Genomic DNA, 27,871 nt, shown 5'->3' with positions numbered 1-27,871 from the left:
CCCAAGGTCATCCCAAGGCTCTGTCTCCTTAGGCAATTCTAGCCACAAAAATCAGTTAAGCTAGTTAGCTATGTATCTATATGTGACTGCCTACATTACATGAAGGATTTCTCTTACTGATACCTGATGCCACCCAAGCAGCACGCCAGATTGACCAAAAATTAACCTACCTCCTTGTTCATTCCAAGTGTCTCTAGGTATTGAGTGAGCCTATGAAGGTGACTTCTCTTTAGCATGGTGATTGAAAAGAAATGTCTTGCTAGAGACAGTGTGTGGAACATAGATGTGTGGACACAGATGAGCCTCATGCTCAATTGCTAAATCAAGTGCACTGTCTCCTGACCAAGGCCTTGATCTGAACCAAAGCATAAAACCACAGGCTGCAAGAACCTCCCTAAACAGAGATAAGACTTCCTTTGGTTATCTTCTTTTGTTTTTTTTCCTCCAATTAAATTATGCACAAAATCAACTTTAATATTCAGTCAGTTTTGACCTAGAATCTAATCTACTTATTTTCTAAAAACTCTTAAATCAGAACATAATCTCATTGAATTGATGTGTCATCCAGTTCAAGCCCTCCAAAGATTGATGGCTAGGTGGATGGATAGGTGGATGGATAGACTGGAAGCTAAAAGGATGGATGGATGGATGAATGGATGGATGATGGATGGATAATAGATGGATAGATGAAATGGATTAATTCCTTTTCCTGGACTAGAGTTACTGGTTCCAACCTCTAAGAGTACAGAAAGTACCTCTTCATGTAGATACCCCCTTGCTAAAATCCTGCACTGATTAAAAAGTGAATGTAAATTTTCTCTGATGAGCTTTTTATCATGTTCATGAGAAGGAGAAGTCTGATATACAGTAGTAAAACAAAAATAAACAAACCTATAATTTGGAGTAGAAGCTCTGGGGAAAATAACAAGGTTTTCCAATCTGCCAGATCATAATTAACAGTGTAAAGAACTAAAGGGAAGTTCAGGAAGGAGTGCTTAAACCGCTTTGTAAATTTAAAAACAAGTAATGATCTCCATTGCTGTTCTCCAGGTTTATTCAAATTTGGACAATTAGGACAATTAAACATAAAACAGAGACAGTTCTAAAGAGGGAGCTGCAACAAAGCAGAATAATTGCTGGTACAGGCTATCAAATTTACATTAAAAAAGATTAAAAAGCTGATTTCCATTTAAAAAACAAGATCAGGCAACATCTAAAATAGATAACACAACCCGCTGAGAAAAGCTCTTTTCATCAATAAAGGAGAAGCAAAGGTGATTATACATAAGAAAACTAATCTTCTATATTGCTTTAATCACCTGAAACCACTTTAACTGTTTGTTTGGGAACTGTTATGTGAAGAAAAAAAAAATATTACACGTAAAAGTGTCTAATTTCCAGGTTTCAATAAAACATAGACACCATCAAGATCATGCCCACACATTCTCTGTTCATCACCTGCCCTCTTCTCTAGATCCTGTCTTCTCTTGGTTACCAAATTTTTCACCAATTGCAAATCCACCCATTCTAGAACTTGAAAACTTGCCATGTAATTGGCTTAACAGATGCTTCCAGAATAGCAGTTCTGTTTATTGTTACAGCATCTCATGAACAAAGTAGATTGTAAAGCCTTTTCCTTCCTGGACTCAGTGCCTACATAGCATTTTGAGCTCTTTTCAAAGCAGAGAAAGAGCATAATTACCTGAATTTTAATATGTGCCATGTTGTTAATCACTACAGTGTGTGCGTTTGCAAGAAGAGTTATTTATTCATTACTTCAGTGCTTTCATGATTTGAGCTTGAGGAATCAGAAACACTTAAACGGAGCTCAAAGTCAGGGGATCGATTGCCATATTATATTGTTATTCTTAAAACTTCTCGTTAAATCCCCCTAAAAGTTAAGAATTACAACTATCCCAGTCATGAATTTGGGTTGGTTAAGAAAAATGGAAAGAAGTTAAAAATTGGGAGACATTCCCATCTCAGTCCATTTATACAGAAGCAATGAAATGCTGAAGATATCAAGAGCTTTCAGTATACCAAATGATGAGGTTCAGGACGTGCTACCCCAAAATATGGCACCTTGGCATATGGGATAGTTTAAGCTGAAGGAATTTGAGAACAGCAGGTGCAGGAAGGACTTTCTGACCTTCCCCCAAAGCAGGTAATAAGATGGTCATGTGAGAGATGCCCTCCCAAATATGTCCTCCCTGAGGAAAGGAGCATCCTTACCTCCAAAGATGGAGGGATGCTGAGAGCAACCTGAACCTCACTAAGTTCCCCCCATTTACCACCCTTAACTCATACCCCTCTGTCCTATCACATTTTACAACTCTCCACTCTTCATCAAACCTAGGGTAAAAACACTCAGCATTAACGGTTTCTTCAGGTCTTCACTCCCTTATGAATGTTCCCATGTCACATAAAACTTACATGAGATAAGTGTCTATGCTTTTCTCTTGTTCATCTGTCTTTTGTTATAGGGGTCCCAGCCAAAATCCAGAAAGGTAGAAGGGAAAGATATTTTTCCTCCCCTGCACAACAAAGCACAGACCAAACAACATGAATAAAAACAAAATCCAACCTTAGGGCAAGAAAGGAAGAGACGGATTTGACTTTAAACTGTTTCACAAGTCCTCTCAAAACTTGTACATACACTTCTCTAGCCCCTGTGTCTTCAAACTCTTCCTGTGAAAACTCACTGTTGTATGTTATTTATGTGGAAAAGTTCCAAATGCATGTATTGGTGAATGTTAATTTATGATATCCTGTATCTGATTTATGTAGAAGCAACACTTATAAAAAGCAACACAAAAGGTAGAGGACAAAATACGTTTAAAGACAGGCCATCAACCCTTACATACATAGAATGAGACAACACCATAATATGAACTCAAATAATAACAGAATTCCAAAACTTTAAACCTCTCCTGATATTTGTGGTTATACTAATATATCTCTTTCCATGCGAATAATCCTAAAACACTTGCCAGGGATGAGAGCTGCCTGGGATTGAATCCAAGAGAGAGAGTAAGCTGAAACTAGATTATACCATCAGTTTTGCCACTAATGTTCTCTAGGACTTGAGGTCAGTGGCTTAACCTCAGAGCATCTTAGTTTACCCATCGGCAAAAGAACCTCAATGGCTTTCCTGCCAAACTCTAAAAGAAAGTGAAAAGATAAACTAGAAACTGCAAATCACTCTGAACCCCTCAGATAAAGGTCCTATAAATATTTATTACTGCTATTATTCTTACAGTAAAACATGCTTCAGCCCCAGATACAACTATTTCAGCTACACATGCCATGCAACCAGGGAGAGAAGACAAAAGCTTGCTTTCACTAAGTAGCCATATGAACCGGAATCTAGTCAGCATTCACCTGTGTAATATTTTTAAATGTCCACAATATGTTAATATATTAAATATATAAAAGACACAGCCCGTACTTTAAGAGGTATGCAAGGTAAAAGGGAATACAGGGCAAAACATAAAAAATAGTAAGACATAAAAACAAACAACAAGAAGTGCTGTTAAAAAAAAAAAAGAACAAACAATGTAGATGAATCTCACATGTATTTAACAAGTGAAAGTGAACAGATCTACACTGGATGATTCCATTTATATGAAGTTCAAGACTGGGCACAACTAATCTATCATTAGAAGTCAAAGAGTGGTTGCCTCTTACTGCTGGTGGATGATAACAGATTGAGGAGGCACATAGGGTGCAGGAAATGTTCTAGATCTCGATCCAGGTGGTGGTTTCCTGGGAAAGAACACATGTAAAAATTCATCATACTACACACTTAAGATGTGTGCCCTTTATGTACATTATATCACAATTTTTTTAAATTTTTAAATAAAGCAAAGCTATAGGTGCCTTAAGTTTGGGCATAGTTCTGTGGAATTATAATGATGGATGTCAGGGGGATGGCAGGAATGGCTGGAGTAGCAGAGGAGGGTAGGGTCCCTCAGACAAGGTTTTAGGAGTGTGGTTTCCATGTGATGAGGGACTTGATTTGGCAAAGAGGAAGGGAGAGAGCACTTCCCACAAAGGAATAGCAAGAGGTGCCCAGATGGTCCAAGACTATGTTTCCGAGTCATCAAAAACACCATGGACCTATGACTACAATGGAAGGCTCAAGAATGAAAGATCTGGCAAAATGCTCTCAGCTGAACAAATAGCGAACAGTTCTATGACTCAAGAATTTTGGTGACATAAGCTATCCCAAGACAATAAATCTAAGATTTAGGGTGAGAATATTTAAAATCTTCTCAGAACTGGAGAAAGTTGGAACTCAAACAACTGTTGTTGTCCACAGACGTGTCAGAGGCAGTCATCAAGATGGCATCTATTTATTCCGAGGGCATCCTGAGAAGCAGCCGTGGGCAAATCAACCACCTACACGTAAGAGGACGAGCACCTCTCTCTATCCACCTCTCACATTTACCATGTCTTCAAAGAATAAGATTGGGAGAAGGGCTGAGCTCCCTGAAGCAGAGCCTGAGACTGGAATTCAGGGATATGTGATTTACCGAGGATGGTAAACAAAAGAGCTGTCAGGAGGTGAGGGAAGCAGGCTGGGGAAGAGGAGATATGAAGAGTGGAGGAGGGGAGGCCCCTGCAGAGGTGTACCCCTTTAAGCAGGGAGTTTTGTCTTTTGTACCCATCCTGTCAATCCTTTACTACAGGCTGGGTGGAGAAGACATACACTTCTCTAGCCCCTGTGTCTTCAAACCTCCCACAAAGAGGCTCCTGATAGCCAAGGGCAATTCTTTGGAGAAAGGGTTGCTGTGCCAAGCTGGTAGAGGGATCTAGGCTGGACATCGTTCACTACAGTAGCTACTTGAGCACTATGTCCATCATCTTTTTTTTTTAATTTACTTATTTATTTATTTTTGGCTGCATTGGGTCTTTGTTGCTGCATGCAGGCTTTCTCCAGTTGCGGCGAGCAGGGGCTACTCTTCATCGGGGTGCGCGGGCTTCTCGTGGTGGTGGCTTCTCTTGTTGCAGAGCACAGGCTGTAGAGCGCAGGCTCAGTAGTTGTGGCCCACGGGCTTACTTGCTCCATGGCATGTGGGATCTTCCTGGACCAGGGCTCGAACCCGTGTCCCCTGCATTGGCAGGCAGATTCTCAACCACTGCTCCACCAGGGAGGCCCAGTCCATCATCTTTAAATTAGCAGTTCATGTCAGCAATCAGACCAGCCCATCACTTTCACACCGTCCTCATGATTTGCACAGCCATTGTCTAAAAAAAAATCACTGGGTTTTCCTACAGAAGAAATCGCATCTCAATACCAAAGACGTAGATTAGTTTCAGTGATACTTCAGATCTCTTGTGTTAGGAGCAGTAGTAAAACAAAGTGATTATAATTAATGCTAGGCAGTGGCAACAGGCTCCAGTTTGCCTTCAGAAAAGAATTTCCTTCAGATCTCAGGAAATTTGGGAGTAAGAGAGGAACAATAAAATTCGGGAGGGGGACAGAAAGTGTCTTCTCTCAAGCCATAAATCATAGAAATTGAATTAGATCATCTCAAATTGAGGGACAAAAAGCCAGTTATAGATCCATTTCACGACACTGGCTGACATGGATTCCATTTGTGACTCGCTGAGTAGCATTACTTATTCTGAGTGCTCCTCTGACAATGCTAGCACTTAACATGAAGACGTGTAATATTACAGGAGGACAGGGGAAAAAGCAAAGTCTGACGGTTTGCCTAGAGAGCAAACTCTGAGTGTCAAGCATTTCTAAAGCCCTCTCTCAGGGTCTCTGTTAAATTCTGCTTTTTGCATAGCTCAAAATTTATTAAAAACCTATTCTCTTTCCAGATACAATTAACACAATCAAACCATTTTAATCTCAACCTTAGGGCAACAGATCACTAGAAGGCTAACCATGTGGTAACCAGATGAGTCAGGGATCCAGCCCTAGGTGGGGGTCAGGGGGAGCAGAACTGCAGAGAGGGGCTAGGACCTGAGAGCTATGGCCTCCAGGTGAGGACCGCACCCCCTTGGAAAGCAAGCAGGATGAATAAATACCCCCAACTACTCAGTTCTCCTACCTTCTGATCACCTGTCAGTGCCACCCTTGTCTGAATCCATCCAGAAGCCAGGGAATCAGGGTCTCCCCCCATGCAGTCCACACCGGCAGAGAGCAGGCTGGGGAAGGGTGGCGAGTGGACCTGGGCAGTAGACAGATAATATCCAGCACGGTATCCCACTATCCTAAACATGCAACCGATACCTTTTATAAAGTTTAGCAGTCACAGTTCAAAAAAAAGGAGTTAGCTCCTTCAACTTATTCCTTGTGGGAAGCGCTTCCTGTATCATTGATAATAACAACTGCTAGTTATTTTAGTTTATTTCATCCTCATAATAACTCCGTGTGGTGGGTAAAATTGCTTTGTTTTGTAAATGATCAACTTGAGGCTTAGAGGGACTAAGGAACTGGCTTCACATGACACAGCAACGAAGGGAAGGAGCAGTGATGAGACCCAAGAACGCTCTGATGTCATAGCCCACAAACGCTCCTCTGCCCTTCTTCCCTATGACAAAGATGCTGCCATTGTTCAGATGCTGCCATTGTTCAGAACACTTTAGAAGGCCTCCTCTGCATTGCTTTTAAAGTGCTCGTAGACGCCTTCCCCCTCCCCCAAATCAGTCACATTACTTTATAGTCACACACTTTTAAGAACAGCCAAAGAAGATGGTGATGATTCATCCTCATCACGTTCACCAGATGTAAGGCCAGATGATACTTGAGTATTTCTAAAAGTCAAATTAGATTCACCCTCTAAGGACTGAGGATATTAAAAGTAAGCTCTGGGGCTTCCCTGGTGGCGCAGTGGTTGAGAGTCTGCCTGCCGATGCAGGGGACACGGGTTCGTGCCCCGGTCTGGGAGGATCCCACATGCCGCAGAGCAGCTGGGCCCATGAGCCATGGCCGCTGAGCCTGCGCATCCGGAGCCTGTGCTCCGCAGCGGGAGAGGCCACAACAGTGAGAAGCCCACGTACTGATAAAAAAAGTAAGCTCTGAATGACAACTCCCAAAAAGAAGTCTCAAAAGCAACATCTGTAATGCCGGACAGCTCAATTGAGGAAGTGGTGCCTTTAAAACTGACAGCAGTTGTCCCACGAAATAATCCCAGGCCTCCTAGAGAGGCCCACTGCTTATCTACAGGAGCTGGAAAATTGGAAACAACATAAATCTTTAAAAGCAAACGTGTTTGTGTACTACCTGCCTCAAACCCACCCTACCCTTCATCAGATGGAAACCAACACAGAGACAGGAGCCAGTTGCCTTGCCCACCTGCTCTACACAGCTCTGTGCATGGAGCCTGGCACATGATAGACCCTCAGATATCTGTTGAATGAATGAATGAATGGAATTCCTCTTCCTTCCTAGAGCATATCCTTTGTGTAAATATCCCATACCCTTTTGTGTCATTCTGCATGAGGAAGAACTGACAATAACGATGAATACAAAGTGTTTTGCTCCCTCACTTCTGAAGCCGGCCAAATCACCTGCAGAATTACCTATGGGAAGGTGAGAAAATAAATGCAGTAACCCCCTACTCCTGCATCCTCTACACCACACTCCCACACCAGCTTCCCTCTCTCCCTCACACACTCAAGTGTCAAAACAATTACCAGTTCTGTTTGGCAGACATCAAGCATCCTTTTCTTACAGGCCATCCAAAAAATAATGAGTATTATTACATCTCCTCCACGGCCATGTAATCGCCTAATACTAAAAGTGCTAAGAGAGATGGCGTTTTGGTGGTTCACATCTAAAATTTAGACAATCAACCATGAATGCCTCAGGCTGATCACATGCTGGGAGAAGCAATAATAATACGTCTGGCCAGATTTCCCTGCCAACTGGAAGGCCCAGGTTGGGGAGCAGATGTGCTGTGGAGGTGATACATTTGGTTTTCAGTGGGGAGGGTCTGTGGGTCTCATCTGTCTTCGGCACCCCTACTGGTCAGCTCAGAGCTCAGCACTAACGCCAGCTGCTTAAGGCCCTGCTCGTGTGTGAATCCTCCAGTCACATGGAAAGAAGCGTGCCCGGAGAAGGAGACAGCCCTGCAGCACTCTGAGCCCTAGTGGCATCGACAGGCTTTGTTCACAGGCTCCTCTTTTCGATGTAGCGTCAACCCCACCTTTCCCCACAGCCAGAGTTTGGTGGCATTCTTTTAGGTGATTGCAGTGTTCCCTTGTTACGCTAGGGAAGTCTAGCTCCCGCTTATACAATCAGCCTGTGTCGGCTGGAAGCCACAAATGACCAGCTACAGAATCAGTAGGCCTCTGTCGCTGCCACACGAGGGAGACCCCGAGCTTATCAGCAGCATCGTGATAAGTACCTATTTGCCTGACATCTCCTCAATCAATAACTTTGTTATTGTTTGCATTATCTGACTATAAGTTTGGTCAATATACCCAGCTAATGGGTAATATGAGCCAGGATTGCATTTCAATTTTTTTTTTCAAGTTTAACTCTCTCTGCGCCAGCTGGAAGGAGTCACCAAGTGAACCTCGCCAGCTCTACGTCTGCCTTTGCTGAGTTTCATTCAACCCTCCAAGACATGGGCTGTCTTGAGACAAGGAAATTAACGTTGCCCAGGTCTAAACCAAATTGAATAAACCCTGCCTCTCTTTGCTATTATTTTTATTAGGTTTTCACAAGGATGGGCAGATGGTTTTGCGTGTCTGTGTCTGTGTCTGTGTGTGTGCGTGTGTGTGTGTGTGTGTGTGTGTGTGCGCGTGTTTCCTTCACTTACTGCACTGGAGAGAAGAAAATCAGCTAGCTAGTGTATGGATCAAGAGGTACAATGCAAATGGTATTAGCTGGTTGAAAAACGGGTATGGGTTTAAACAGGTTTTGAACCCATCTACATGATTAGCCGAAGATAGATGTGGTAACACCATAAAATAAATAAAGGAAATAGAATAAAAATAAATATTCTGGAATCGTGTCACAAATCAGCTCTGTGCACCACATCAGAAAGGCCCCAGCCATTGTGTGGTGAGAATGACTAACAGATGGCCCGGCACACGGCGGTGGCTCCAGCTGGCCCCTCACCCATCTCAGGATTTCACAGGGCTCTCAGAGGAGATCAGGCCCAAGAGGTTAAACTAATCATAAAAAAAGAAATAAAACTTGTAGTAACAACAGTGTGCAATGCACAGAATGCTTTGATTTTCTTGTCACATTAAAAATATTTACTGGTTTCTCCAGTCCAGATTTAGTGGCAACCCCGAGTACAGAGGGAATAAACAAATTACTCACTTACCAGAGTGAGCCTGGTAGCATTCATCGCCTACTCCATCATTCTGCCTTTGGGTGCTTTCTCTTTTTTTTTTTTTTTCAATTGGTTATAATAAGTTATTCATATATACCTGCATTGGTAATGGGGTATAAATATATAGATCACAGGAGGGTTTCTTTTTTAATAAATGAACTTTAAGAGTGTGCTACAGGATTTTGAAATGGCAAACTGTCGCGTCCTGGTTCATGGACTCATGGAAGCCCAGGGCCAGCCTTCAAGCACGTGCAGCCGGGCCCCTGAGTTTATAGCTGAGGGACGGCCCGAGTCAAACAACTCATCACCTCAGCCTCAGACCCAGCTCCCTGCCCTCAGCAGGTCTCCCACACACCTTTCCACTCAGCTGTCCTCATTGCCCCGCTTCCGATCCCTCAGCTGTGCATGTCTTCGCCATTCACTGGAGAGGGCATGGGGGCAAGGGGGAGCCGCTTGGAGTGAGGCAGACACTTGACCTCTATCACAAACCTTGAGGGTCGTTCAGGCTGTCTTTGTAATTTTCAAGGGAGAGGAAAACAGGAAGAAAACAAGAAGGTGCCAGAGAGGAAGGGGTCAGATAACAAAAGTACGGAAGGGGAGTGGTCTTTATCTATGTACTCAGACACAGGAGATGCGAATAAACGCCTCCCCCCAAAGCTCTCCTTCCCTCCTCCTCTGACTATGAACTTAACCTAAAGTCCTAACAAGAACTGATCAGCTAACAAATAGATCCAAAGGGGCTAACAGGGTTGATGTGGATGTATCATGGGCAGTAATGAGTCATAGAAAATTATGAATGAAAAACAAGTGTAATCAATATGTGACAATAGATGTGAGGGGGGATGGTAACGATTCCAAGGCACTGACTCCTTTGTTCCACATCAGGACTGATGGAGTTTCAGACACCCTACCCACAAACTGGCACCTTGGTGCACTGAGTATCTTAAGCTGACGGAGTCTGAGGAAACAGTAGGTGCAGGAAGGACTCTCTGGCCTCCCCTTGCCTGTCTCTGCTGAAGCAGGTCACAGCCTCATGTGAGAGGTGTCCTCCCTGTACCTGGAGGGAGGAAAGGAGCATTCTTTTTTTTTTTTCCTACATCTTTATTGGAGTATAATTGCTTTACAATGGTGCGTTAGTTTCTGCTTTATAACAAAGTGAATCAGTTATACATATACATATGTTCCCATATCTCTTCCCTCTTGTATCTCCCTCCCTCCCACCCTCCCTATCCCACCCCTCCAGGCGGTCACAAAGAACCAAGCTGATCTCCCTGTGCTATGCGGCTTCTTCCCACTTGCTATCTACCTTACATTTGGTAGTGTATATATGTCCATGCCTCTCTCTCGCTTTGTCACAGCTTACCCTTCCCCCTCCCCATATCCTCAAGTCCATTCTCTAGTAGGTCTGTGTCTTTATTCCTGTCTTACCCCTAGGTTCTTCATGACATTTTTTTTTTCTTAAATACCATATATATGTGTTAGCATATGGTATTTGTCTTTCTCTTTCTGACTTACTTCACTCTGTATGACAGACTCTAGGTCTATCCACCTCATTACAAATAGCTCAATTTCGTTTCTTTTTATGGCTGAGTAATATTTCATTGTATATATGTGCCACATCTTCTTTATCCATTCATCTGTTGATGGACACTTAGTGCTTCCATGTCCTGGCTATTGTAAATAGTGCTGCAATGAACATTGTGGTACATGACTCTTTTTGAATTATGGTTTTCTCAGGGTATATGCCCAGTAGTGGGATTGCTGGGTCATATGGTAGTTCTATTTTTAGTTTTTTAAGGAACCTCCATACTGTTCGAAAGGAGCATTCTTATCTCCCAAGATGGAAAGAATCCCACCCAACAGGCCTGGCTAAGTCCCCCAATTACTACATTCAGCTCATACCCTTTGCCCCACCATCTCCCTCCACAGCTCTCCACTCCTCAACCAACCTGCCATAAAAACACTCCGTTTTAACCATTTCTTCAGGTCCTCATTTCCTTATGGAGGCTCCCATGCCACATAAAACTCATATTAAATAAATGTGTGTGGTTTTCTCCTGTCCATCTGTCTTTGCATCAGTTTAATTTTCGGACCCAGCCAGGGACGCTACAAGCGTCGACGAAAACTTTCTTCCTCCCCACGTGACATGTATCACCAGAGCCCGTGCGCTCTAGACCGGGATGTACCACAGTGACCTACACGGATCTGCTGGACTGAATTAGTTATGTCTTCAGCCTTCTTGTCTTCTGGCTAAAACCAAATGCTGTGATTTCACGTTTATGTCCTGCTCTTTTTCTTTTAGTCATGTGATCCTGTCTTTAAATTTGGGGAGATGTGGAGAGAGGAGGCCATTGAGAGATGCTGCATGAACAGTGATCACGTAGTCCGTGAACCTCAGAGAGACTTCAGTGAGAAAGCAGGGACCCACTGGGTGTGCGGGCCTTCCTGCGTGGGCCCTGCTGAGTTGGTGACGTACTCGGTGCCCCAGCCCTACTAACGATATGCTCATTGCCCCTTCTGAGTGGACGGGCTTTCCTTTGTGGCAGACTCCATGGTCTAGGATCCCAAACTCTGACCAGGTTTCCTCATTCATGAACTGGTAGGTTTTAGTTAATGATTTACGCTTTCAAACACTGAGTCTCCATACAGGATTGACTCGAGGCTTCCCAAGTGCCTGCTGGTGAATAACAGGATTCTGTAGAAATAAGTTCCTTTTAAAAAGTCTGTCCTTGGCACTGTAATCTGAAACACAGCACTTCAGACTCTCTGGCCACCTTCATGTGTCTCTTGCCCACAGAATTAAGTTGGAAGATCAGAGCCGTCATCTGTCTCCACATGTGATTTCTTGCTTGTCAGCTGGACAGGGAAGTGCCTCATTCGAGTATATGGACGCTAGTCCTACTAACACATTTCCAAGTTCTCTAGCTGCCACGTTACTTGAACCGGGTCAGCTCTGGGAGGGAGAGGTTTGCTTTTCCTTCCTGTAACCTCAGGACTGATTTAATTAAGCATCTCCTCCAGCCCCGATTTATAGTCTGAAAAGTGTTCTCACAGCAGCCTTTCGATGTGCTATGTTTTTCAATGAGCTGAAATGCAATGTTAAGTGGAAACACCATTCTGAGTATCTACTGCCACCCTGAGAGCAGTTCCAACAAGCACATTAGTCTCCGAATGTTTAAGGGCAAAGGGTTGAATAAATGAGTGGTCGTTTCCTTTAGTAACTTAGCACAGTTCTCGAAGTCAGAGGAGAGGATGACTAAATTCCCCATGGGCTCCTGGGGAGGGCAAAGCTTCACCCCAGCCTCCTGCTGCGAGGGAATAACCATTTATTTATAAATAAAGGGTTTATAAATCACAAATTCTTTTTTTTCCAAGATTAAAACTAAAAATAAGAAAACCCTAACACATAGGGGTGGAGGGATAAAGGAGAAAGGATGTCACAGCGTAACTGTCCTCAGTCTGTCCCTAGGGACTTTTTGTTCTACCATCAGGCCCCAGATGTCCTCCCCGTTTGACAGTCCTGACCCCCCAACCTGCCACCTAGGAATGAACGAAGCCAAATTTCCCATAGGAAATGCCCTTTCCTAGTCTCTCAAAGGCTTCCACCTCAAAATGAAATCTGACAAAAGAAACAAATTAGATTAAATTGCAGCGCTAAGGGCTTCAGATTGCTCAGATAAAAGACTCAGCAGAGCTGTTAGGACTAAGCAAAATCATCTTCTGCAACCTGGGGGGAAAATACATTTTCCTTTCCTTCAGCTGTTCTTGCTGGCCGTGGTACAGTTTTCAATATCATCAGAAGATAATGAATCGGCAGTGGGAGAATGGAAGGACCAAGGGAAGGACATCAACCCGAGTTCCCACAGAAGCCAGGCCAGTAATATGTGTGAACGAAACTGGATCGGTGAGAAATTTTGCATGATCTCTCCAGATTTTTAAATGTTAGCAATCCATTCTATTGAAAACAAAAAATCCAGCATGGTTCCTTCAGTGTTTATTGAGCACTCTCTATCTTATGCATCCATGCTGTTATTACCTTCTGTTCGCCAATGGGGAAAAGCAAGTCTCTAAGTGGCAGAACCAATACCTGCCCACAGCTTGGGCAATATTTTACCCACTAAACTGCCTTGGAGTTTTATAGATAGAGAGACAGAGCCCCCCTTCCCCCGGGCTTAACTAATGTGACCAGGATCATAAAAGAGTCGGGTGAATTTTTTAAAAATAAATCATCAAACTACAGAAACTGAGAGGAGAATGTGAATGAAATGTGCTGGAAAAGAAAAGAGAAAAAATGAAACATAAGATAGGTGCCATTGCTGGATGACAACAGCCTCAAACTAATGGCTGAGATAAAGATGTTTTATTGAAAAAACTGCAAATTTTTAAACGTAAATAACGCTGCTTCTATTATTAGTCCTTGTGTTTGAAACCGAAAGGTGGAAGAAGCTCATGATGTATCTGCGAGCTTCAGATTTAGTCTTCGTTCTGGGATTTATGTAGGCAATGCTGCCCTCTCTTGGCCAATGTCTTAATAACATGACTCTGTGTTTAAATCGGAACATTTTTTGTTTCTATTATTTTCCCAAAGTACTTTGAAGAATTTTGCATCCATTTAGCATCACATATAGGCATATGATATATTATTTATACAGCACAATATCCTCTCAAATTTTTTTTGAATTTTATAATTTTATTTATTTTTTATACAGCAGGTTCTTATTAGTTATCCATTTTATACATATTAGTGTATCTATGTCAATCCCAATCTCCCAATTCATCCCACCACCACCCCACCATCACCACTTTCCCCCCTTGGTGTCCATACTTTTGTTCTCTACATCTGTGTCTCTATTTCTGTCCTGCAAACCGGTTCATCTGTACCATTTTTCTAGGTTCCACATACTCTCAAAGTTTTATATATAACTTGGGATTGGGTTTGTATCATTTTTACATGTGTTTTATAGAGAACTGGAGGAAATAAATGGAAAATAAATCACGTTGCTACTGGGCTCCTGAACTTTCAGAACTCAGTTCCTCAGGGAAGAAATGTTTTTCTCATGACAGAAAACTTAGACGAGCTCCAGAGCAGAAAATATTTGAGTGTCTCTAATCTGAACACTCTCTGACAGAAATGACTATGCCATTCCTTTCTAAGGAAAAGGGGTTATTATATTTGAAGGAAACAATAGATCAGTTCATAAATATATTTTTAGGTAAAAACAACGGTTGGCGGTGGTGAATAGAAAATCACCCTCTGGTTTCCTGCAGGGACAGATCATTTATACCTGGAGAAATCGCAGACCACGAAGAGATTGCCAGGTAAGAGTTACCATACCAAGAGTAGACACTGCAAGGCAATTTTCTTAGACCTGAGTGACAGCTCTCAGAATCACTAACGGAAGCCTGCTGCCTCCCAGCCTGTGCCATGAGCACCTGCCCTATGAGAGCCACACCTACATGGAAGTCACGATGTGGATGGCAGGTAGACCATCTAGTGACCCTAAAGAGAGAAAATGTCTTTTACAGAAATAAGGTTGGAGAGCGTTGTGCAAAGAGGAAGAAATAGAGCCACCATCAAGGTCCCTCTTGAAGAATATATGCAAGTGAGAGGAGAAAGTTCACTCACCAAATCCGATTGCTATTCTTGGTGGAACTCTAAATCTGAAAACATATGGAAGCCAAAGCTCAAAAATGCCAAGAGTAGACTGAGATCTGCAAGGCACACTTCATTTGCTAACATACTAGCGTGGCTTGTTTGTTTGATCAGAATATTTTACATAATAATCCAATGTTTGCTTTCTCAGTAACATCAGAAGACCTGGCACGACTGGTGCTCTCTTTCCACTAGAGCTGAGGAGTGGAAGCCCCCTTGGATGGAGCATGCCCACTGTTGTTTGCCAAAGTCCCCACCACTCCCTGACCCACACCCAGCCCTTTCCCTTGATTTACAGTTCTTGTCTGTGCCTTGTAGGCCTTTAAGTTATTTACCTTTCTGCTCTAGCTCAGAGAATTATGATGCACACATTTATTCGTTAGCAGCCACAGAGCTCAGCAAATTTAAATAACACTCCAACTTGAGGGAGGGGAGGGCAAAGTTTGCAAGCACTAATTCTGATTTATCTCTTTTCATTTCACCTACACTTTCCCTCCATTGTCTCCCTTCATGATTACAACTTCCCTAAGGGTTTTAGGCATTACTTGAGTTAAAAGTTATCTCTAAAGCACCTCAAGTTTCGGTAAAGAAAGTTTTAGTATAAATCTATATTTAAAATAACTAAATCAGACTAATGGAAAGCACATTGAATTAGGAAGCAGAAAACCTGGGATCTTATTTAAACATTTTCCCCTGATAAACTCTGGAGCATGAAATAATCCACTTAAACCCTCTTTACCTTTTAATACTCCATAAATAAGAGATAATAATACTTGTTCCTTCTACCTCAACGGGATTTTGTAACAATAACCATAAATCAGAAGACAGCTGAGTCTACAGAAGAAAATCCTATAAAGACCAAGACAGCATTACAATGATGCAGCAATAGATGTAAACTAAATACTAGAGTGGTATTCAAAGATAAAAAAGGGGCTTCCTTGGTGGCGCAGTGGTTGAGAGTCCTCCTGCCGATGCAGGGGACACGGGTTCGTGCCCCGGTCCGGGAAGATCCCACATGCCGCGGAGCGGCTGGGCCTGTGAGCCACCGCCACTGAGCCTGCGCATCCGGAGCCTGTGCTCCGCAACGGGAGAGGCCACAACAGTGAGAGGCCCGCGTACCACAAAAAAAACAAAACAAAGAAAAACAAGAAGCTGTTTTAAAAAAAGAAGCTGTTGCTCTATAAACTTATCTTTGGAGAATATACATCAAAATGTTAATAGCAGTTATATCTAGGTAATGGGATTTGGGATATTTCCCCCTTTGGCTTAACTCTAATTTTTTACTTTCCCTATAAGGAACATATGTAAGCTGTGTAATAAAAAAATATAACAAACAATAATGAAAAAGACAGAGATTGGGAGAAAGAAAATAAAACCCTACATTTTTAATTTTAAGGGACTTGAATAATCACTGATTTCAACGGCAACCATATATAAAATTTCCTTTTATAGTAAGTATATGTCTTATGTTAGAAATCTGAAAATTAGAAATCTCCTGAGAAATATTTTTTACTATATTGCTAGCTAGCAAGCAAAATGGACTAGTTAAGGTGAAGCTGTTGATAAGCTATTCTGTGCCTTCCCCTTCCTAATATTTATCTCATCAGAATCAATTAGGCAGACTGATCCAAGCACTACAGGAACTTTAACTTTCTGATTCCCTCTTTCATTACACACAAGGCATGTGTAAATTTCTGTGCCTGTGTTTCCATGTCAGAACATGGAGTTTCTAATTCTTAACATCCTCTAGTAATTTTGCACTTTGTAGAGAAACTGTCACTGTTCTCCCAGTTCAAATACTGCTGTAAACCCATGGTTCTTAACTGAGGGAACTATTGCTCCCCAGGGGACATCTGTCCATGTCTGGACACATTTTTAGTTGCCACACTGGAGGAGTGATGTTACCGGTGTCTAGTGGATAGAGACCAGGGATGCTACTCCATGTCCCGTAATGCACAGAACAGTCTCCACAATGAAGAATTAGTAATAATGGGTTGAGAAGTCTTGCTTAAATGAAAAATGCCCTAAGTTCAGATATAGTAAGTATCATAAAGGTATTTCTGGAATCACAGGGATGAAGGTTAACAACTTTGTACCTAATAATCAAAATGGGGGGAGGAGGGGCACCATCTAGCAGATTTAAATTACCCGATAATTTGGTATTTTACAAAATATTTACTAGTCCTTTTCATAATAGCTATTGCTTACTGTCGAATGAGATTATTTCTTCTGAATATCCCATGTATTTGAACTCTGTAGAAGGTGACATCACAAAGAAAAATCAGGGAAAGAGTTGTGAAGAGCTCGCTTTGTCACTGTTCACATTTCTCTCTACCCAGGAAGATGAGAGAAAGTGTGAACTCAATGCTTTGCTGGAGTAAAATGAAACCCACACCCTCAATATCAAATATGGTGACAAGACATCACTCCCTTCAAATTCAGAGAGAAAATTACTCTCAACAAGAAATGTGGAAGCTCAGGGTTGTATAAATTTAAAATTTTTTTTAACTTATTCTGAAAAACAGTATCCTTAACAAAGGAGAATCAACACTACACAAGAATTTTAAAAACACTCAGGTTGAAGTATAACAAAAGCAAGAAGATATATTTAGACACAAATGCTAGAACTGTTTTCCTTTGAAAATCCCTCTCCAGAAATTTCTCCAATTAGGCAAATAAAAGAGTTTTATACACCTTCTCAGATTTGTTTATTAGTGTGGATTATTGTTCCTTTTGTGTTTGCAAACAGTTTAAATGGGGCTTCATCAGTCAAGGAATTATTCAGGATAAAAATTAGCAAGTTATTTTTTGGGGTGAAAATTTTTACTCACTTTTAAAAATCCTATTATCACTCTACCCAGAGATAAGTTCTAAAGTAAATGGGAAAAGGGAGAGAGAAAAGACTCATGGAGACTTTGCCTTTATTGTCTTTGAGCTGAATCCTTGATATTCATTATTAATATGTTATGTTCATAATAGTTATTATAACTGAAATTCATTTGCCTGATTATTCCCTTTTTGACCCCAAGGTCACAGAGCATCCTATTTATAATTCTGGTTCATGAGGAAATTGAAGAAGGGGAAGAACACGAAATAGCCTCAATGCTTTGTTGATTAACCAGCTGAGTTGGGCCTCCGAACCCCTGACCTCACTCTCTAGATTTGGTACAGCAGAGAGAGGGCTGAACATGCAGGAGAAGTCTGGGCAGAACACTGGCCAAGTATGTGGTACTGGCTCTCATGTAGCTTAGATACCAGATACCAAGAGAAAAAAATAGATATGAGGACTAATGAAAGCCTAATAAAATCCATTTCAAACTACTGCAGAGTAGGGTCAAGAGTCCTGGGGAGAGTCCAAAAAGGGACATGTGTGACAGCGGAAATCAACATCTCTCCCGACAGGTCCCATTGCTTTACTTTGATTGGCACCCAGCTCCAGAGCCCATCACACTGGTTTATGGCAATCAGTCCACAGGGCTGCTTCTCCCAGCCTCCGAAGACATCTTAGCTGCTCCCTTTCTCCCCTCTGGCCCCAAAGATGTCAAAGCAGACACAGGCAAAATATATGAGGAGGAGAGGGAGTTGAGGGGCGGGGGGAGAAGGGAAGAGGGAGGAAAGGGGAGGGAGTGATTATGGAAGCACTCATGAAACCATGCATGGGAGAAAAACAAGCTCATACTTCTAGACCGATCCTATTTTACTTGTAAATAAACAGAAACACTGTATAATTGTAGCTAATTTTTTTGAGTGTTTACTATGTGCCAAGTTCTTTCTAAACACTTTGCATATATTGACCCACTTAATCTCCACATCAGCCCTCTGCCGTTTGTACCTCCATCATCCCACTTTACAGATAGGGAAACTGGCTACACAGCTAGTAAATGACAGATTTGGAAAAGGAATCCAGGTCATCTGACTTCCGAGCCCATGCATGCTCTTCTCTGTCTTATGTAGCCGCTCACCCTCCCAATACCTATACTGGACAGCCATTGCTACAGCCTGTATTTTATAGAGAGGAACTGAGAAACAGGAAGACTGTGCAATAATCCCACAAACCATGATGCAATGAGAATCCAATGTTTTTCTGCCCTTCTGGTCACATTTAACAAAGTAATTTGATGAAAACATGTTTGGAACCAAGTCCAGTTAACAAGTACGTTAACATTATAAACAAGTAGAAAACAAAACACAAATGGAGATAATATACCCTTTATGTCAGTTAGGTTGTTCTCTATTTCATGTGTATGAATGTCTGAAATTGCAACTATAAGTCCCTAGTATATTGACATGAAGTATGCTTGAAAACTTCTGATGAGTAAATCAATCTATCAATCAACTAACGTTTGTTGAATGTCTACTATTAGGTGCAGCAGGAGATGAAAGATAATAAGAGAAATAGATTAACCCTAACTTGCATTTAATGGCAATAGGAGAAACTAAATACTTTAAAGATCAAGAATGAGAGCATTCTCCCCTTCTTCCTTACCAAGAGAACTCGATTCTATTTGGGATGGCAAAGTAGCCAGTTAAAAATCCTCCCCTCGGGCTTCCCTGGTGGCGCAGTGGTTGAGAGTCTGCCTGCCGATGCAGGGAACGCATGTTCATGCCCCCGTCCAGGAGGATCCCACATGCCGCGGAGCGGCTGGGCCCGTGAGCCATGGCCGCTGAGCCTGCGCGTCCGGAGCCTGTGCTCCGCAACGGGAGAGGCCACAACCGTGAGAGGCCCGCGTACCGCAAAAAAAATCCTCCCCTCTTCCAGATTTCCTTATGGTTAGAGGTGGCCATGGAAATCAGTGCTGGTTGATTGCAAATGAGAGCAAAACTCACAGGGTGGACCATCCACAGTACAATCTCCGCAGGTCTCATCCTGCCCCTTTATCTTGCCTGGAGCATGAACACAATGCTCATGGTGGAGGCAAGGTGACCATGGAACATAGAAAGGAACCCAGGTCCTCAGTGACTTCCTCAGGCACCAGCACCTGCTCTGGGCTGCCCCACCCAGATTCCTCATCACATGCATCCTTGTCTAAGCCAAAGAAGCCAGGGCTTTCTTCCATGCAGCTGAACATAAGCCTGAATGATGGTAACTGCTTATTGGGTCTGTACATCCTCTCCCCTCACTGGTTTTGAGGAGCACATGTTTTCTAATTTCTGTCTATATGGCCACAGGCAGAGATATGAGAGGGAAAAAACTAAAAGAAATACAATAAAACATTACTAATTGCATGTGATGTAACTTTTACAGGTTTGATTATTTGGGGAAATTATTTGGAAGGAAAACGGTAGATTTGTTATAACATTTTTTTCCTGCAATGTCCCCCATCTGTTTAATTTTTACACCTCTTCTTGATGAAATCACTGTTTGTGTTGTTTTCCTCTTCAAGTTTCTTTACTTTGAGGCCTTTGAACGATCTCCCACTAGACTTTTCCAGTCTTTTTTTTTTTTTTTGCGGGCTGCTCACTGTTGTGGCCTCTCCAGTTGCGGAGCACAGGCTCTGGACGCACAGGCTCAGCGGCCATGGCTCACGGGCCCAGCTGCTCCACGGCATGTGGGATCTTCCCGGACTGGGGCACGAACCCGTGTCCCCTGCCTCGGCAGGTGGGCTCTCAACCAACCACTGCGCCAGCAGGGAAGCCCTTCCAGTCAATTTTAATAACTATTTCTTGCTCCAGCACTAAACTACCATGATATCTAGGATATTCAAGATGATGATAGATTTGAAACATTATACAATTTATTCTTAGAGTTGAAAACTTTAACACTTCTAAATCATAGCTGTTCCACTAAAAGATTTTCACATAACTTCTAAATTCACTGAAATGACTGCTCAAAAATTATTGTTAAAGGAAAGGAATCAACACGTTCTTTCAGACGCTTAAATAGTATCCGAGGCATCACTTTGTTAGCCTTAGACTCATATAGCAGAAACAAAAATATTTAAACCAAGCCCAATATTTTTTAACATTTTATGTTTTTTTAACTACACAGAGGCTTAAAAAGTTAGGTTAAAAAAGTTTTTTTTAAAAAACCTTACAAAAAGTTGATATGTCAATACGTATTCTGCTAAATCCACAGTCATTTATTCATATAGCTCCAGTAAAAAGACCACCTCAATTTGTTTAATGGCCTCATTATTGAGAGAAAAGTTGGTTTGCGATTAGTAGCTATCAGGATGACTGCTTTATTTACCTCAAATATCAATACTCTTCACCTTTTAGTGTGTGAACCTAACTTTTAACTTGGTCATAGGAAAAAAATATTCCAAAATAAACTTACTAAATGAAGAATCCAACTCAGAAAAATTTGTCTGGCATTTATTCAAGTTCTACAAACTCATAAATAACTAAGAGATGAAGTTTGGGGCTGATGGAATCACTGCGTAACATGGTAACTTTATTTTCTAGGACAGTCTCTGGGTTTCAGGTGCCTCAATCAGGTACATCTATTAAATGCAAATGACTGCACCAGCCAGGTGGCTCTGATACTTCCTTTCCTCTCCACTGCCGTTATTTGGGACTTCTCTCTCCTTCTGTCTCTCCTCTCCCCTCCACCTTCTCAACTATAACCCTTGTGATATTGCACGATAAATCTGTAGGGCAGTAGAGGAGGAGGGAAAGGAAAATGTCAGGGAGGAAGAAAGGTCAAACTGCATCACCCATTTATTCTGTCCCTTCTGTACCTTATAACTTCTTACCTTGTCTGCTGGGGGCAGGGGTATTTGGGGAACCCTCCTATCACAGCACAAAAGATCCTTCATGATCTGGCTCTTGCCTTCTCTAATGTAATGTAATGGCCTCAATAGACTCATTCCCAGGAGGAACCCTACCCAGCTCAGTTTGAGCATCAGTCTGGTGTGCATGAGGTTCCTCCCTAAGCACTCAGGATGTTCATTCTTCCTGTGTACTCTTTCCCCATCTAACATCTTCCTCTCCACACGGTGAGCAACTTGGGAGCAGAAAATGTCCTTCACCTGTATTTTCAGGGCCTAGCAGCCTTGCTCAGTGACTGGTTCAAAACTACCAGCAGCGCTCAAAAAAATATTTGTTGTATCATGTGTGAGTGGCCCCAGAACTTTTCCAATTGCCTCATCCCAGAGCCCCTGCTTTGGCCTTCCCCCAACTTTTCCCACCAGAAGTTACTCCTCCTTGGTAAGCAAGGAAGTTAAAATTAACTGAGCTTATCAACTATGCTCCAATATAAAATAAAAATTTTTAAATATTAACTGAACTGCTCTCCTGAAATGGAAACGAAGCTACTTAGGTCTTTTTGCTAGCCTGAAATCCAGAGTTATCAACTATATGTACCTTTGTCTCCACAAGGGAAAAAAAAAAAGAAGTGGCAGCATGTCACAGGAGAGGCCCAGACCTTCATTAAATGGGTGGGACTTTTTCAAAGAAAAAAGGTGAAGATATAATTATAGATAATGACAGCCAACATTTAGTCAGCCTTTATCCTGTCTAGATACTATTGTAAATACACTACATCTGCTGTAACCTTGCACCCTTGAATCAGCTCCATGAGGTCTTGATGTTCTCCCTGAGTTAGAATACGGAACACTTTCTCTAATCCATTAATATCCATTCAACAGAGCATTACCAGGCCTTTAAAAAAGTAAGTATATGTATGTGGAATCTAAAAAAACCGAACTCATAGAAACAGAGAACAGGCAGGGATTGGGGAGTTGGCAAAATGGGTGAAGCAAGTCAAAGGGTACCAACTTCCAGTTATAAGATAAATAAGTCTTGGAGAGGTGGTGTACAACTTGGTGACTATATGTGTGTGTGTGTGTGTGTGTGCGTGTGTGTGTGTGTATATATATATATATATATATATATGCACACGCATACTGTATTGTGTATTTGAAAGTTGTCAAGAGAGTAGGTCTTAAAAGTTCTCATCACAAAAAAATTGTAACTATGTGTGGTGACAGATGTTAACTAGACTTATTATGGTAATCATTTCTCAATATACACATATATCAAATCATTATGTTGTACACCTTAAACTTATACAAAGTTGTGTATCAATTATATCTCAATGAAACTGGAAAAATAGAGCTGCTTCCAAAAGAAAAAAAAGAAGTCTTGAGGACTAGGTAGGATCATAAAGAAATGTGTATATAATAAGTGAGAACAGTAAGATGAAAAGCATATACAGTAAGTCCCCTACATACGAACCTTCAAGTTACGAACTTCCAAAGATGCAAATGTGCTTTGCACATCCAATCACGTAAGTTAGTTCACGTGTCTGGCGTACCTTGTCATGTGCGTGCATCCTCTACAAGTGGTTGTGCTCTTGTGTACTTTACTGTACAGTACTGTATAGAGTACAGCAGTACAGTATCTTTATTTCAAGTCCAGGGTGTCCGGAATCAAGCGTAAAAGCAGTGGTGATGTAGCTGGTACTACTGTACTTTTCAAGGTACTGTACTGTAAGATTTAAAATGTTTTCTTGATTTTTTGTGTGTTTTTTTATGTATTATTTGTGTGAAAAGTATTATAAACCTATAACAGTACAGTACTATATAGCCTATTGTGTTAGTTGGGTACCTAGGCTAACTTTGTTGGACTTACAAACAAATTGGACTCACGAACTTGCTCTCGGAACGGAACTCGTTTGTATGTAGGGCACTTACTGTACCCCTATAACCTATAGCCATACAAACACATTAAGGTAATAAGGACTGAAAGGAATGTCCAAAAATGAGAGCACTTGAGTTGGAATGATGAGTAGTGTCTTTTTATATGTTATCATTGTTGTTTAAGACAAATTTAAATTGTAAATTTAAAACGTACTTTAATGAACGGGACCTATGTTTCAATGAATATCAGGACCAACTCATATTGGAGACTCAGAGAATTCTTAAAATTCTTAACTCTCCTTTTGCTCTTTACTTTTATCAGTGCCTTTTTCCCCAAGCCCCAAGCTGAATGCTAGTTCAGACACTGAGAAGAGTGGAGGAGGGGAAGAAGGAGAATTAACTCCTGTTGAGTTGGGTAAGAATGCTGGGGGAGGGGCGGGCGGAGCAGGAGTGGGGAGCGGTAGGTATCTGAGCCTCAGCTTCCACCTCTCCACCAGTTCCCACCCTATTAATAAGACACTGACGTCGCCTCCATATTTTTTTAAATGGTACATAAACATATCTTCAAATCCTTCTTCTCCACCAAGTCAGCACCCTAAACCCTGCCTATAAGGAAATTCTGGAGTCACTAGTAGCAGAGTGTCCACTGTCAAGGACCCAGGAGACTCTGTGGGACTGTGGCCTTTTTCTACAGTGGAACAGAGAGGAGAGAAACAGGTCAGAAACAACCAGATTGTCAGTAAAAGAGAAAGTAAAAGAGGTCTTAGTAGAAAATCAGTGAGGTAACTCTAAAGCTGACCAAAGATCAAGAGTTATTCCAACTCAGAGATTTGGGCTGACAGGTTTCCCCCGCCCCCACATCTCTTGGCCCCAAATTCCCAGACAATCTACCCACAGAACCACATATCCCATACTGTGCTGCCAGATATTTATCCTACCCCTGCCAAGCTTGACTAGCTCAGAAATGTGAGAATCCCCTCTCTCAAAACCTGGCTGGAAAGGGAAGTAGAAGGTGAGTCAGGCCAAGGACGTCCAGGAGAGGATCTGCTCCTGGCTAAGTCAGAACAAACTTTCCCAGGAAACACTTTCTCAACCCTGCTGATCCCTTTCTATTGGTCAGGAAGGCTGTGAAGTTAATAGGTTTCTGTGGGCCGGGCAGATGACCTAGTCTAGGCAACTTAATTAACTGTAACCATGGGAAAACCCATGGAAAACACCAAAGAATCAATTACAAATGAGCCTTTGGAACCAAGCTGCTCCTACGTGGACCCTGACCTCACGGTCAGTGTGACGGAAGGAGTTGAGGGTGTCATTTGCCCATAGGCTTTTTGCAGTGAGTTTTCATTTTTTATTGTCATGGCCTTGTTTCCTTGCCATATTTGCTTTCCCACCTAAATAAACACTTAAAACATTTTAAATTCAGATTTTTAAAATAGATAAATAAAACATTACAGGTATATCTGAAGCCTCCCCAACCAAAATCCTCCCTGATTTCATTGCCTGTCCTCATTATTCAGGGGCGACCACTGTCCTGAATTTGTGTGATGGTATATTTTCACTATGTAAGTATGTGCCCATCAGCAATATGTACTTTTGTTTGGCATTTTCAGACTTTACATAAATGTTACTCTGGACTTGCATGTCTTTTACTCAGTGTTTGCGCAACATCATTTTTGAGATTTACTCATATTAACATGACTCTAGTGAATTCACTTCTAATTGCAGCATTCTATTATGTGAATATATCACATTACTACTATTGTACTCTTCTATTACCATTACTGTTCATTTTAGTATTTAACTGTAGTATTCTGTTATATAGAGATATCATCATTTGTTTCTTAATTCTCCTGAGGAGTGGAATAGTTGGGTGGTAGAGTATGAGCGACTTTAACTTTAAAGAGAAGTTTGGTAATGCCTAATACAACAGTCAAGCCGATTTATAGCTGTGCTACACAGGGTGAGAGCTTCTGATGTTTCACATCCTCAGAAACACTTGATATTGGCAGACTCTTTAATTTTTGCCCATTTGATGGAGGTGATATATAATCTCATTTTATGGCATTATCTTTATTCACAGATTGAAAACAAAATCTTTTTCAAAATGATCTTTTAGGTTAGTGGTTCTCATAGTGTGGTCTGGGGACCCCTGGAAAATCCCTGAAACTCCAGGCAGACTTTGAGGTCACAACTATTTCATAACAGCACCAAATGTTATTTGCCTTTTTAACGCTCATTCTCTCACAGGAGTATAGTGGAGTTATCCAGAGGCTACCGGAATGTGGTGCTGCACCGGACTACAGAATCATCCAGCTGTCTTCTATTAAGCCCAACATTAAGGAGATTTACACAAATGTAAAGCAATGCCACTCTTCTAATTATTTTTGTCTTGGAAAAACTTATTATTTCCCATTTAAAAAAATATGTTGACAATGGGTTTATTATTGGTCTTACATAATTAATAAATATTTTTAAACATTGCAGTTTTAGTTTCTAATGTGGTAAGTATCACTAGATATAACAAACATATAAACAAAAGCTCTCTGAAGTCCTCAATAACATTTACGAGCCTAAGGGGCCCTCCAGATACCAAAAGGTTTGAAACTCCCTGTTTTAGGCCACACCCTTTTATTGTCACTTCCCACTTAAAGCAATGACAGCTGACTTTTGGAGGGTGCTTCCTGTGATGCGCCATCACGCTGAGTGCCTGAGGGTCACTTTCCCTTTAACCTTCAAGATACTATTGTACAGCAGATGCTGTGATTGGCCCCACTTGAGGAGAGTAAGCTGAGACTTGGGACAGTTGAGGGTCATGCCTGAGGTCAGGAAATGGGACTGAAGTCCAGCCTTGAAGCCTCCAGAGGCCTCCCTGCACTTTACCATCACAGCTACTGTCCTCCCTCCTTACCCCTCCAGCTTTCTTCTGAGTCATCCTCTGAGTCAGCCATCTTGAAACTGTCTACTCATCTTTGAATCATCCTCTCCTTTTTCCTTGAAATGATCTGAATCCCCTTCCCAAGGCAGCAGAGGGGCGAGAGGCTCTGGGGCTGGCTTCCTGGAGCTGGAGCTGCAGTAAGCGTGGCCAAGCCCCAGGCTTCCAGGCAGCAGAGCCAGCGGTCAAGGCAGTTACGCAGGATGGAGACCAGGAAACAGACCCCCCAAAAGGGCTGCTATAAGAGGGAAAACATTTGCTAGATAGGTTCTGGAAGGAAAAGTTGCAGAGGCCCCAGAATAAAAAGGCAGATCTTTTTTCCTCTGGGTTTCTTTGCCTCAGGCCTGCAGGTGGGGAGAAAATGTTAAAATCAGACATCTGCCTATTAACCATACCCATCTCTCTCTCTTTTTTTTAATATGGAAGGCTTCATGAATTTACATGTCATCCTTGAGCAGAGGCCATGCTAATCTACTCTGTATGGTTCCAATTTTCAGTATATGTGCTGCCGAAGCGAGCACACATATCCATCTTAATCTCATTCCCACTCACTGATTCTCTTCATTCAGCAAATACAGTGGTGTGATAAGTGGGTTGTGACGGGATAATAATACCAGCTGATGTTTATTGGTGTGAAATTATGCAGGTGCCTAGAAATGGGGCTGAAAAGAAATGAGAGCCAGCTCATGAAGAGTTTGGATTTTACCTGGAAGGTTTAATCAAGGGAGCAACATGCTCCAATTTGCTTTTACAAAGATCCTTCTGCTGCAGAGTGGAGAATGGATTGCTGGGGAGCAGGGCAGGAGGCAGAAAACAATGAGGACTGGAATTAGCATAGGACTAGTAGGGATGGATGAAATCAGTGACGGAGAGGCAGGAAGCAAACATGTGAATGGTTTCTCACATGCCTAGAATTACTCCCTTAGCCTCCTAACTGGATTTCTCACCACCAAGATTTTTTCCCCCCTTCCAATCAACTCTGAGATTAACCTTCCTTAGATACCATTTATCCAGTTGAGGAGTACTAGATAGCCTACTGCTTAAGTGCATTGGCAGTAGGGCCAAACAGCTTGGATTCAAATCCTGTCTCAGCCACTTTACAATGACCAGTTTCCTCATCTGAAAAATGAGGTACTGAAAATGGTGTTTACACTCCAGGGGTGCTGTGAGTCAATGTATATAGAAGAACTTGTATCATTACTTGTGTATGGTAATCCTTCAATAAAAAAAGTAATTACTATTATGGCATTTCTCTACTCAGAAACCTTCCATAGTGGAGAGGGGCAAGGTAGGGATATGGGATTAAGAGATACAAACTATTATGGATAAAATAGACAGCAACAAAAATATATTGTACAGCACAGGGAATGATAGCCATTATTTTATAACTTCTAATGAA

General features: G+C 41.9%; 1 long non-coding RNA gene and 1 other non-coding gene across 2 annotated transcripts in view; both read right to left on the bottom strand.

Annotated features, from left to right (window-relative positions):
- LOC132428409 (uncharacterized) overlaps positions 1 to 27,871 on the bottom strand; it is a 184,438-nt gene that overhangs the window by 116,837 nt on the left and 39,730 nt on the right. The gene's annotated exons all lie outside the window — the stretch shown is intronic.
- LOC132428853 (U6 spliceosomal RNA) lies at positions 26,886 to 26,993 on the bottom strand. The gene has a single exon (XR_009520243.1). It is a non-coding gene; the product is annotated as a U6 spliceosomal RNA (small nuclear RNA).

This window comes from Delphinus delphis, chromosome 7 (genome assembly GCF_949987515.2).
Source record: "Delphinus delphis chromosome 7, mDelDel1.2, whole genome shotgun sequence".
Taxonomy (NCBI): domain Eukaryota; kingdom Metazoa; phylum Chordata; class Mammalia; order Artiodactyla; family Delphinidae; genus Delphinus; species Delphinus delphis.
Note: the sequence above shows the minus strand (reverse complement) of the source record. Positions and strands in the feature narration are given on the sequence as shown.